Source organism: Lates calcarifer, linkage group LG10, assembly GCF_001640805.2.
Source record: "Lates calcarifer isolate ASB-BC8 linkage group LG10, TLL_Latcal_v3, whole genome shotgun sequence".
Classification (NCBI taxonomy): Eukaryota; Metazoa; Chordata; class Actinopteri; family Centropomidae; genus Lates; species Lates calcarifer.
The window spans coordinates 1,913,720-1,928,477 of NC_066842.1; positions in this window are offsets into that span (position 1 = coordinate 1,913,720).

The window sequence follows — 14,758 nt, forward strand, 5'->3', positions numbered from 1 at the left end:
TTTAGCTGGAGGTTAGGGTTAGGGTTACAGCTTTTAGCTGGAGGTTAGGGTTACGGGTTTTAGGTGGAGGTTAGGGTTAGGGTTAGGGTTACAGGTTTTAGCTGGAGGTTAGGGTTAGGGTTACAGCTTTTAGCTCGAGGTTAGGGTTAGGGTTACGGGTTTTAGGTGGAGGTTAGGGTTAGGGTTAGGGTTACGGGTTTTAGCTGGAGGTTAGGGTTAGGGTTAGGGTTACAGCTTTTAGCTCGAGGTTAGGGTTAGGGTTACACCTTTTAGCTCGAGGTTAGGGTTAGGGTTAGGGTTACAGGTTTTAGCTGGAGGTTAGGGTTAGGGTTAGGGTTACAGGTTTTAGCTGGAGGTTAGGGTTAGGGTTACAGGTTTTAGCTCGAGGTTAGGGTTAGGGTTACAGGTTTTAGCTGGAGGTTAGGGTTAGGGTTACAGGTTTTAGCTGGAGGTTAGGGTTAGGGTTACACCTTTTAGCTCGAGGTTAGGATTAGGGTTACAGGTTTTAGCTCGAGGTTAGGGTTAGGGTTACAGGTTTTAGCTCGAGGTTAGGGTTAGGGTTAGGGTTACAGGTTTTAGTCACTGTTATAGAATATTGTTTTTAGCCTTAATTATAAATTTTAAGTGCAACCTGCAAGTAGGGAGGAATTGGCATTTTTGCATTACAAAATAATTTTTGTGATATTAATTTGAAAATACAGAAACTCAATTCTAAAGTTAAGCCACAAAACTTGATTTATTCTGTTGTAGAAAACATTGAACAAACCACAGCAAATGACAGATGTTTGACCACTTAGAGACATTTTGTTTTATTCTCTCACACATCAGGATATACTTATTAAAAGTCTTCTACATTTCTAAACATCTTTAAGAACATTTAACTAATTCTGTTTCATCTTCAGGTGTTACAGTCTTCTTGCCCTGGAGAGACAGAACATGTTAATCACAGACTGTCCAAAGCTTTTAGTCCTGACACTTTATTACAATTATAACCGAAGACAGAGAGAAAGAAAATGTAATTATCCCTGAAGTGCCTTTATTACTAAATACAATCTTTCCTATTTGTGTTACCTGTAAAATTACAAATTACCTCCATTTGAGAGAAACACAAAGTACACTATAACATTTTTCAGTGTTTTTTGATGCCTTACTATACAGATTTTTTTTACACCTTATATTATGATGTTTTAAAAAAAAAAAAAAAACAAATTTTTAACAATATACTATGACATTTTTCGACTATTTTTGATGCCTTATTATACTATGACATTTTTTGATGGTTTTTAACACCATACTATACTATGACATTTTTTGATGGTTTTTGACAACTTACTGTACTATGACATTTTTTGATGGTTTTTGACGCTGTACTATACTATGACATTTTTTGACGCCTTATTATACTATGACATTTTTTGATGGTTTTTGATGCCTTATTATACTATGACATTTTTTGATGGTTTTTGATGCCTTACTATACTATGACATTTTTTGATGGTTTTTGACGCCGTACTATACTATGACATTTTTCGACTATTTTTGATACCTTACTATACTATGACATTTTTTGACTATTTTTGATACTTTACTATACTATGACATTTTTTGATGGTTTTTGATGCCTTATTATACTATGACATTTTTTGATGGTTTTTAACACCTTACTATACTATGACATTTTTTGATGGTTTTTGACGCCGTACTATACTATGACATTTTTTGATGGTTTTTGACAACTTACTGTACTATGACATTTTTTGATGGTTTTTGACGCTGTACTATACTATGACATTTTTTGACGCCTTATTATACTATGACATTTTTTGACTATTTTTGATGCCTTACTATACTATGACATTTTTTGATGGTTTTTGATGCCTTATTATACTATGACATTTTTTGACTATTTTTGATGCCTTACTATACTATGACATTTTTTGACTATTTTTGATGCCTTACTATACTATGACATTTTTTGATGGTTTTTGACGCTGTTCTATACTATGACATTTTTTGACTATTTTTGATACCTTACTATACTATGACATTTTTTGACTATTTTTGATGCCTTACTATACTATGACATTTTTCGACTATTTTTGATGCCTTACTATACTATGACATTTTTTGATGGTTTTTGACGCTGTACTATACTATGACATTTTTCGACTATTTTTGATGCCTTACTATACTATGACATTTTTTGATGGTTTTTGATGCCTTATTATACTATGAAATTTTTTGATGGTTTTTAACACCATACTATACTATGACATTTTTGGATGGTTTTTGACAACTTATTGTACTATGACATTTTTTGATGGTTTTTGACAACTTACTGTACTATGACATTTTTTGATGGTTTTTGACAACTTACTGTACTATGACATTTTTTGATGGTTTTTGACGCTGTACTATGACATTTTTTGACGCCTTATTATACTATGACATTTTTTGACTATTTTTGATGCCTGACTATACTATGACATTTTTTGATGGTTTTTGATGCCTTATTATACTATGACATTTTTTGACTATTTTTGATGCCTTACTATACTATGACATTTTTTGATGGTTTTGGACGCCGTACTATACTATGACATTTTTTGATGGTTTTTGATGCCTTATTATACTATGACATTTTTTGATGGTTTTTAACACCATACTGTACTATGACATTTTTTGACCATTTTTTACGCCTTACTATACTATGACATTTTTTTGATGGTTTTTAACACTATTCTGTACTATGACATTTTGTGACGCCGTACTATACTATGACATTTTTCGACTATTTTTGATACCTTACTATACTATGACATTTTTTGATGGTTTTTGATGCCTTATTATACTGACATTTTTTGATGGTTTTTAACACCTTACTATACTATGACATTTTTTGATGGTTTTTAACACCATACTATACTATGACATTTTTTGATGGTTTTTGACGCTGTACTATACTATGACATTTTTCGACTATTTTTGATGCCTTACTATACTATGACATTTTTTGATGGTTTTTGATGCCTTATTATACTATGACATTTTTTGACTATTTTTGATGCCTTACTATACTATGACATTTTTTGATGGTTTTTGACGCTGTACTATACTATGACATTTTTTGACGCCTTATTATACTATGACATTTTTTGACTATTTTTGATGCCTTACTATACTGAAATTTTTTGATGGTTTTTAACACCATACTATACTATGACATTTTTTGATGGTTTTTGACGCCGTACTATACTATGACATTTTTTGACTATTGTTGATGCCTTACTATACTATGACATTTTTTGATGGTTTTTAACACCATACTATACTATGACATTTTTTGATGGTTTTTGACAACTTACTGTACTATGACATTTTTTGACCATTTTTTACGCCTTACTATACTATGACATTTTTTGATGGTTTTTAACACTATTCTGTACTATGACATTTTTTGACTATTTTTGATGCCTTACTATACTATGACATTTTTTGATGGTTTTTAACACCATACTATACTATGACATTTTTTGATGGTTTTTGACACTATTCTATACTATGACATTTTTTGATGGTTTTTAACACCATACTGTACTATGACATGTTTTGATGGTTTTTGACGCCGTACTATACTATGACATTTTTTGACTATTTTTGATGTCTTACTATACTATGACATTTTTTGACTATTTTTGATGCCTTACTATACTATGACATTTTTTGATGGTTTTTGACGCTGTACTATACTATGACATTTTTTGACTATTTTTGATGTCTTACTATACTATGACATTTTTTGATGGTTTTTAACACTATTCTGTACTATGACATTTTTTGACCATTTTTTACGCCTTACTATATTATGACATTTTTGATGGTTTTTAACACTATTCTGTACTATGACATTTTTTGATGGTTTTTAACACCATACTATACTATGACATTTTTTGACCATTTTTTACACCTTACTGTACTATGACATTTTTTGACCATTTTTTACGCCGTACTATACTATGACATTTTTTCATGCCTAACTATACTATGACATATTTTATTTCTTAATATAACGTGATATTTTTACTTCTGCATTGCTTTTACATTACAGATAACTTTTATTGTTACTTCTAATATTCTTAACCATTATTCTTTTACTTTTCTTATTACCCATTATGTCTTAATTTACAGACAACTTTTGCTGTTGCATACTACATCTAGAGATCACTTTGACTATTACATCTAATTTCTGATGTTGTCAATTACATTTATATTATTTCTATTAAGACAATTTACTTATCCATTACTTTTATATTGCAGATTATTTGCAGGCCTCTGTCCTGGTCTCAAAAAATTTCTCTGCGATTGTGACTATTGTGGACAAAGTCTCTGTAATTATCGAAAATGTCTCTCTGATCCCGGGTGATGCCGTTGAATTGGGGAGCTCTGTCACTACCAACGCTTGCACACGTCTCTCTGATCATGGACCTTGTCTCTGCGATCATGGAAGACGTCTCTGCGATCGCGGACAATGTCTCTGAGATTATGGACAAAGTCTCTGCGATCATCGACAATGTCTCTCTGAACGCCGGCAGTGCCGACTTATCGGGGACCGAGTCACCACGAGTCATGGACAATGTCTCTGATCGTGGACGATGTCTCCCTCATCCTCAACAGTGTCTCTCCGATCATGGACCATGGTTCTGCCATCGTGGACGGTGTTGTGGACGAAGTGGTGACACCTGGAGGAAATCAAAGAGAAACATACAAAGGAAAATGATCAATATACTACTACCTATTCCTCATCAACAGTTAAAACGATGAAAAATCAGGCAAATATTCAACATTACAGCTGAACCAGAGTATTTATCAAAACATGATTATACCTTATTATACTAAGACATTGTCACGTCTTACTATACTATGATATTTTCACAACATTTTTGATACTTCACTACCCAACCAGTTGAGGCAGATGGCCGCCCACCCTGAGACTGGGTCTGTTCGAGGTTTCTGCCTCTTGAAGGACGTTTTTTCTTGCCACTGTCGCCTAGTGCTGAATACGGTCTAAACACCATACTATACCATGACGTTTTTAATGTCTTACTACGTTATGACTTTTTTGACAGTTTTTGATGTCTTACTATTGTGATATATTTCATACGACTTCTGATATTGCCAATTACTTTTACATTACTTCTATTCATAGAGATTACTTATACATTATTTTTATATAGCTGATTACTTCTACTGTTAAACTTTTCTGATATATTGAACACCAAACAAACAGTTTAATGTCAGTGCTCTGTGTTGGCCAGTTGATGTAAATCTGTGAATTACCTGGAGGACTCTGTCCTGGACTCAAAGACCTTCTTCGTTGTACGATGGCTCTCTGTGATCGTGGACTACGTCTCTGTGATCGCGGACAATGTCTCTGAGATTATGGACAAAGTCTCTGTGATCATGGACAATGTCTTTGTGATCGTGGACAATGTCTCTAAGATGATAGACTGTTTCTCTGTGATCATTAACAATGTCTCCTGATCGCGGTCATGCCGTCGAATCGAGGAACCACAGTGTCACTACCGATTCTTGCGCAGAGCTCTGCGAAGCATGGGACAATGTCTCTGATCATGGACAACGTCTCTCTCATCTTTGACAAGGTCTCTGCGATCGTGGACAATGTCTCTGATCGTGGACGATGTCTCCCTCATCCTCAACAATGTCTCTCCAATCATGGACCATGTCTCTGCGATCATGGAAGACGTCTCTGCGATCGCGGACAATGTCTCTGAGATTATGGACAAAGTCTCTGCGATCATCGACAATGTCTCTCTGAACGCCGGCAGTGCCGACTTATCGGGGACCGAGTCACCACGAGTCATGGACAATGTCTCTGATCGTGGACGATGTCTCCCTCATCCTCAACAGTGTCTCTCCGATCATGGACCATGGTTCTGCCATCGTGGACGGTGTTGTGGACGAAGTGGTGACACCTGGAGGAAATCAAAGAGAAACATACAAAGGAAAATGATCAATATACTACTACCTATTCCTCATCAACAGTTAAAACGATGAAAAATCAGGCAAATATTCAACATTACAGCTGAACCAGAGTATTTATCAAAACATGATTATACCTTATTATACTAAGACATTGTCACGTCTTACTATACTATGATATTTTCACAACATTTTTGATACTTCACTACCCAACCAGTTGAGGCAGATGGCCGCCCACCCTGAGACTGGGTCTGTTCGAGGTTTCTGCCTCTTGAAGGACGTTTTTTCTTGCCACTGTCGCCTAGTGCTGAATACGGTCTAAACACCATACTATACCATGACGTTTTTAATGTCTTACTACGTTATGACTTTTTTGACAGTTTTTGATGTCTTACTATTGTGATATATTTCATACGACTTCTGATATTGCCAATTACTTTTACATTACTTCTATTCATAGAGATTACTTATACATTATTTTTATATAGCTGATTACTTCTACTGTTAAACTTTTCTGATATATTGAACACTAAACAAACAGTTTAATGTCAGTGCTCTGTGTTGGCCAGTTGATGTAAATCTGTGAATTACCTGGAGGACTCTGTCCTGGACTCAAAGACCTTCTTCGTTGTACGATGGCTCTCTGTGATCGTGGACTACGTCTCTGTGATCGCGGACAATGTCTCTGAGATTATGGACAAAGTCTCTGTGATCATGGACAATGTCTTTGTGATCGTGGACAATGTCTCTAAGATGATAGACTGTTTCTCTGTGATCATTAACAATGTCTCCTGATCGCGGTCATGCCGTCGAATCGAGGAACCACAGTGTCACTACCGATTCTTGCGCAGAGCTCTGCGAAGCATGGGACAATGTCTCTGATCATGGACAACGTCTCTCTCATCTTTGACAAGGTCTCTGCGATCGTGGACAATGTCTCTGATCGTGGACGATGTCTCCCTCATCCTCAACAATGTCTCTCCAATCATGGATCATGTCTCTGCGATCATGGAAGACGTCTCTGCGATCGCGGACAATGTCTCTGAGATTATGGACAAAGTCTCTGCGATCATCGACAATGTCTCTCTGAACGCCGGCAGTGCCGACTTATCGGGGACCGAGTCACCACGAGTCATGGACAATGTCTCTGATCGTGGACGATGTCTCCCTCATCCTCAACAGTGTCTCTCCGATCATGGACCATGGTTCTGCCATCGTGGACGGTGTTGTGGACGAAGTGGTGACACCTGGAGGAAATCAAAGAGAAACATACAAAGGAAAATGATCAATATACTACTACCTATTCCTCATCAACAGTTAAAACGATGAAAAATCAGGCAAATATTCAACATTACAGCTGAACCAGAGTATTTATCAAAACATGATTATACCTTATTATACTAAGACATTGTCACGTCTTACTATACTATGATATTTTCACAACATTTTTGATACTTCACTACCCAACCAGTTGAGGCAGATGGCCGCCCACCCTGAGACTGGGTCTGTTCGAGGTTTCTGCCTCTTGAAGGACGTTTTTTCTTGCCACTGTCGCCTAGTGCTGAATACGGTCTAAACACCATACTATACCATGACGTTTTTAATGTCTTACTACGTTATGACTTTTTTGACAGTTTTTGATGTCTTACTATTGTGATATATTTCATACGACTTCTGATATTGCCAATTACTTTTACATTACTTCTATTCATAGAGATTACTTATACATTATTTTTATATAGCTGATTACTTCTACTGTTAAACTTTTCTGATATATTGAACACTAAACAAACAGTTTAATGTCAGTGCTCTGTGTTGGCCAGTTGATGTAAATCTGTGAATTACCTGGAGGACTCTGTCCTGGACTCAAAGACCTTCTTCGTTGTACGATGGCTCTCTGTGATCGTGGACTACGTCTCTGTGATCGCGGACAATGTCTCTGAGATTATGGACAAAGTCTCTGTGATCATGGACAATGTCTTTGTGATCGTGGACAATGTCTCTAAGATGATAGACTGTTTCTCTGTGATCATTAACAATGTCTCCTGATCGCGGTCATGCCGTCGAATCGAGGAACCACAGTGTCACTACCGATTCTTGCGCAGAGCTCTGCGAAGCATGGGACAATGTCTCTGATCATGGACAACGTCTCTCTCATCTTTGACAAGGTCTCTGCGATCGTGGACAATGTCTCTGATCGTGGACGATGTCTCCCTCATCCTCAACAATGTCTCTCCAATCATGGACCATGTCTCTGCGATCATGGAAGACGTCTCTGCGATCGCGGACAATGTCTCTGAGATTATGGACAAAGTCTCTGCGATCATCGACAATGTCTCTCTGAACGCCGGCAGTGCCGACTTATCGGGGACCGAGTCACCACGAGTCATGGACAATGTCTCTGATCGTGGACGATGTCTCCCTCATCCTCAACAGTGTCTCTCCGATCATGGACCATGGTTCTGCCATCGTGGACGGTGTTGTGGACGAAGTGGTGACACCTGGAGGAAATCAAAGAGAAACATACAAAGGAAAATGATCAATATACTACTACCTATTCCTCATCAACAGTTAAAACGATGAAAAATCAGGCAAATATTCAACATTACAGCTGAACCAGAGTATTTATCAAAACATGATTATACCTTATTATACTAAGACATTGTCACGTCTTACTATACTATGATATTTTCACAACATTTTTGATACTTCACTACCCAACCAGTTGAGGCAGATGGCCGCCCACCCTGAGACTGGGTCTGTTCGAGTTTCTGCCTCTTGAAGGACGTTTTTTCTTGCCACTGTCGCCTAGTGCTGAATACGGTCTAAACACCATACTATACCATGACGTTTTTAATGTCTTACTACGTTATGACTTTTTTGACAGTTTTTGATGTCTTACTATTGTGATATATTTCATACGACTTCTGATATTGCCAATTACTTTTACATTACTTCTATTCATAGAGATTACTTATACATTATTTTTATATAGCTGATTACTTCTACTGTTAAACTTTTCTGATATATTGAACACTAAACAAACAGTTTAATGTCAGTGCTCTGTGTTGGCCAGTTGATGTAAATCTGTGAATTACCTGGAGGACTCTGTCCTGGACTCAAAGACCTTCTTCGTTGTACGATGGCTCTCTGGTGATCGTGGACTACGTCTCTGTGATCGCGGACAATGTCTCTGAGATTATGGACAAAGTCTCTGTGATCATGGACAATGTCTTTGTGATCGTGGACAATGTCTCTAAGATGATAGACTGTTTCTCTGTGATCATTAACAATGTCTCCTGATCGCGGTCATGCCGTCGAATCGAGGAACCACAGTGTCACTACCGATTCTTGCGCAGAGCTCTGCGAAGCATGGGACAATGTCTCTGATCATGGACAACGTCTCTCTCATCTTTGACAAGGTCTCTGCGATCGTGGACAATGTCTCTGATCGTGGACGATGTCTCCCTCATCCTCAACAATGTCTCTCCAATCATGGACCATGTCTCTGCGATCATGGAAGACGTCTCTGCGATCGCGGACAATGTCTCTGAGATTATGGACAAAGTCTCTGCGATCATCGACAATGTCTCTCTGAACGCCGGCAGTGCCGACTTATCGGGGACCGAGTCACCACGAGTCATGGACAATGTCTCTGATCGTGGACGATGTCTCCCTCATCCTCAACAATGTCTCTCCGATCATGGACCATGGTTCTGCCATCGTGGACGGTGTTGTGGACGAAGTGGTGACACCTGGAGGAAATCAAAGAGAAACATACAAAGGAAAATGATCAATATACTACTACCTATTCCTCATCAACAGTTAAAACGATGAAAAATCAGGCAAATATTCAACATTACAGCTGAACCAGAGTATTTATCAAAACATGATTATACCTTATTATACTAAGACATTGTCACGTCTTACTATACTATGATATTTTCACAACATTTTTGATACTTCACTACCCAACCAGTTGAGGCAGATGGCCGCCCACCCTGAGACTGGGTCTGTTCGAGGTTTCTGCCTCTTGAAAGGACGTTTTTTCTTGCCACTGTCGCCTAGTGCTGAATACGGTCTAAACACCATACTATACCATGACGTTTTTAATGTCTTACTACGTTATGACTTTTTTGACAGTTTTTGATGTCTTACTATTGTGATATATTTCATACGACTTCTGATATTGCCAATTACTTTTACATTACTTCTATTCATAGAGATTACTTATACATTATTTTTATATAGCTGATTACTTCTACTGTTAAACTTTTCTGATATATTGAACACTAAACAAACAGTTTAATGTCAGTGCTCTGTGTTGGCCAGTTGATGTAAATCTGTGAATTACCTGGAGGACTCTGTCCTGGACTCAAAGACCTTCTTCGTTGTACGATGGCTCTCTGTGATCGTGGACTACGTCTCTGTGATCGCGGACAATGTCTCTGAGATTATGGACAAAGTCTCTGTGATCATGGACAATGTCTTTGTGATCGTGGACAATGTCTCTAAGATGATAGACTGTTTCTCTGTGATCATTAACAATGTCTCCTGATCGCGGTCATGCCGTCGAATCGAGGAACCACAGTGTCACTACCGATTCTTGCGCAGAGCTCTGCGAAGCATGGGACAATGTCTCTGATCATGGACAACGTCTCTCTCATCTTTGACAAGGTCTCTGCGATCGTGGACAATGTCTCTGATCGTGGACGATGTCTCCCTCATCCTCAACAATGTCTCTCCAATCATGGACCATGTCTCTGCGATCATGGAAGACGTCTCTGCGATCGCGGACAATGTCTCTGAGATTATGGACAAAGTCTCTGCGATCATCGACAATGTCTCTCTGAACGCCGGCAGTGCCGACTTATCGGGGACCGAGTCACCACGAGTCATGGACAATGTCTCTGATCGTGGACGATGTCTCCCTCATCCTCAACAGTGTCTCTCCGATCATGGACCATGGTTCTGCCATCGTGGACGGTGTTGTGGACGAAGTGGTGACACCTGGAGGAAATCAAAGAGAAACATACAAAGGAAAATGATCAATATACTACTACCTATTCCTCATCAACAGTTAAAACGATGAAAAATCAGGCAAATATTCAACATTACAGCTGAACCAGAGTATTTATCAAAACATGATTATACCTTATTATACTAAGACATTGTCACGTCTTACTATACTATGATATTTTCACAACATTTTTGATACTTCACTACCCAACCAGTTGAGGCAGATGGCCGCCCACCCTGAGACTGGGTCTGTTCGAGGTTTCTGCCTCTTGAAGGACGTTTTTTCTTGCCACTGTCGCCTAGTGCTGAATACGGTCTAAACACCATACTATACCATGACGTTTTTAATGTCTTACTACGTTATGACTTTTTTGACAGTTTTTGATGTCTTACTATTGTGATATATTTCATACGACTTCTGATATTGCCAATTACTTTTACATTACTTCTATTCATAGAGATTACTTATACATTATTTTTATATAGCTGATTACTTCTACTGTTAAACTTTTCTGATATATTGAACACTAAACAAACAGTTTAATGTCAGTGCTCTGTGTTGGCCAGTTGATGTAAATCTGTGAATTACCTGGAGGACTCTGTCCTGGACTCAAAGACCTTCTTCGTTGTACGATGGCTCTCTGTGATCGTGGACTACGTCTCTGTGATCGCGGACAATGTCTCTGAGATTATGGACAAAGTCTCTGTGATCATGGACAATGTCTTTGTGATCGTGGACAATGTCTCTAAGATGATAGACTGTTTCTCTGTGATCATTAACAATGTCTCCTGATCGCGGTCATGCCGTCGAATCGAGGAACCACAGTGTCACTACCGATTCTTGCGCAGAGCTCTGCGAAGCATGGGACAATGTCTCTGATCATGGACAACGTCTCTCTCATCTTTGACAAGGTCTCTGCGATCGTGGACAATGTCTCTGATCGTGGACGATGTCTCCCTCATCCTCAACAATGTCTCTCCAATCATGGACCATGTCTCTGCGATCATGGAAGACGTCTCTGCGATCGCGGACAATGTCTCTGAGATTATGGACAAAGTCTCTGCGATCATCGACAATGTCTCTCTGAACGCCGGCAGTGCCGACTTATCGGGGACCGAGTCACCACGAGTCATGGACAATGTCTCTGATCGTGGACGATGTCTCCCTCATCCTCAACAATGTCTCTCCGATCATGGACCATGGTTCTGCCATCGTGGACGGTGTTGTGGACGAAGTGGTGACACCTGGAGGAAATCAAAGAGAAACATACAAAGGAAAATGATCAATATACTACTACCTATTCCTCATCAACAGTTAAAACGATGAAAAATCAGGCAAATATTCAACATTACAGCTGAACCAGAGTATTTATCAAAACATGATTATACCTTATTATACTAAGACATTGTCACGTCTTACTATACTATGATATTTTCACAACATTTTTGATACTTCACTACCCAACCAGTTGAGGCAGATGGCCGCCCACCCTGAGACTGGGTCTGTTCGAGGTTTCTGCCTCTTGAAGGACGTTTTTTCTTGCCACTGTCGCCTAGTGCTGAATACGGTCTAAACACCATACTATACCATGACGTTTTTAATGTCTTACTACGTTATGACTTTTTTGACAGTTTTTGATGTCTTACTATTGTGATATATTTCATACGACTTCTGATATTGCCAATTACTTTTACATTACTTCTATTCATAGAGATTACTTATACATTATTTTTATATAGCTGATTACTTCTACTGTTAAACTTTTCTGATATATTGAACACTAAACAAACAGTTTAATGTCAGTGCTCTGTGTTGGCCAGTTGATGTAAATCTGTGAATTACCTGGAGGACTCTGTCCTGGACTCAAAGACCTTCTTCGTTGTACGATGGCTCTCTGTGATCGTGGACTACGTCTCTGTGATCGCGGACAATGTCTCTGAGATTATGGACAAAGTCTCTGTGATCATGGACAATGTCTTTGTGATCGTGGACAATGTCTCTAAGATGATAGACTGTTTCTCTGTGATCATTAACAATGTCTCCTGATCGCGGTCATGCCGTCGAATCGAGGAACCACAGTGTCACTACCGATTCTTGCGCAGAGCTCTGCGAAGCATGGGACAATGTCTCTGATCATGGACAACGTCTCTCTCATCTTTGACAAGGTCTCTGCGATCGTGGACAATGTCTCTGATCGTGGACGATGTCTCCCTCATCCTCAACAATGTCTCTCCAATCATGGACCATGTCTCTGCGATCATGGAAGACGTCTCTGCGATCGCGGACAATGTCTCTGAGATTATGGACAAAGTCTCTGCGATCATCGACAATGTCTCTCTGAACGCCGGCAGTGCCGACTTATCGGGGACCGAGTCACCACGAGTCATGGACAATGTCTCTGATCGTGGACGATGTCTCCCTCATCCTCAACAATGTCTCTCCGATCATGGACCATGGTTCTGCCATCGTGGACGGTGTTGTGGACGAAGTGGTGACACCTGGAGGAAATCAAAGAGAAACATACAAAGGAAAATGATCAATATACTACTACCTATTCCTCATCAACAGTTAAAACGATGAAAAATCAGGCAAATATTCAACATTACAGCTGAACCAGAGTATTTATCAAAACATGATTATACCTTATTATACTAAGACATTGTCACGTCTTACTATACTATGATATTTTCACAACATTTTTGATACTTCACTACCCAACCAGTTGAGGCAGATGGCCGCCCGACCCTGAGACTGGGTCTGTTCGAGGTTTCTGCCTCTTGAAGGACGTTTTTTCTTGCCACTGTCGCCTAGTGCTGAATACGGTCTAAACACCATACTATACCATGACGTTTTTAATGTCTTACTACGTTATGACTTTTTTGACAGTTTTTGATGTCTTACTATTGTGATATATTTCATACGACTTCTGATATTGCCAATTACTTTTACATTACTTCTATTCATAGAGATTACTTATACATTATTTTTATATAGCTGATTACTTCTACTGTTAAACTTTTCTGATATATTGAACACTAAACAAACAGTTTAATGTCAGTGCTCTGTGTTGGCCAGTTGATGTAAATCTGTGAATTACCTGGAGGACTCTGTCCTGGACTCAAAGACCTTCTTCGTTGTACGATGGCTCTCTGTGATCGTGGACTACGTCTCTGTGATCGCGGACAATGTCTCTGAGATTATGGACAAAGTCTCTGTGATCATGGACAATGTCTTTGTGATCGTGGACAATGTCTCTAAGATGATAGACTGTTTCTCTGTGATCATTAACAATGTCTCCTGATCGCGGTCATGCCGTCGAATCGAGGAACCACAGTGTCACTACCGATTCTTGCGCAGAGCTCTGCGAAGCATGGGACAATGTCTCTGATCATGGACAACGTCTCTCTCATCTTTGACAAGGTCTCTGCGATCGTGGACAATGTCTCTGATCGTGGACGATGTCTCCCTCATCCTCAACAATGTCTCTCCAATCATGGACCATGTCTCTGCGATCATGGAAGACGTCTCTGCGATCGCGGACAATGTCTCTGAGATTATGGACAAAGTCTCTGCGATCATCGACAATGTCTCTCTGAACGCCGGCAGTGCCGACTTATCGGGGACCGAGTCACCACGAGTCATGGACAATGTCTCTGATCGTGGACGATGTCTCCCTCATCCTCAACAGTGTCTCTCCGATCATGGACCATGGTTCTGCCATCGTGGACGGTGTTGTGG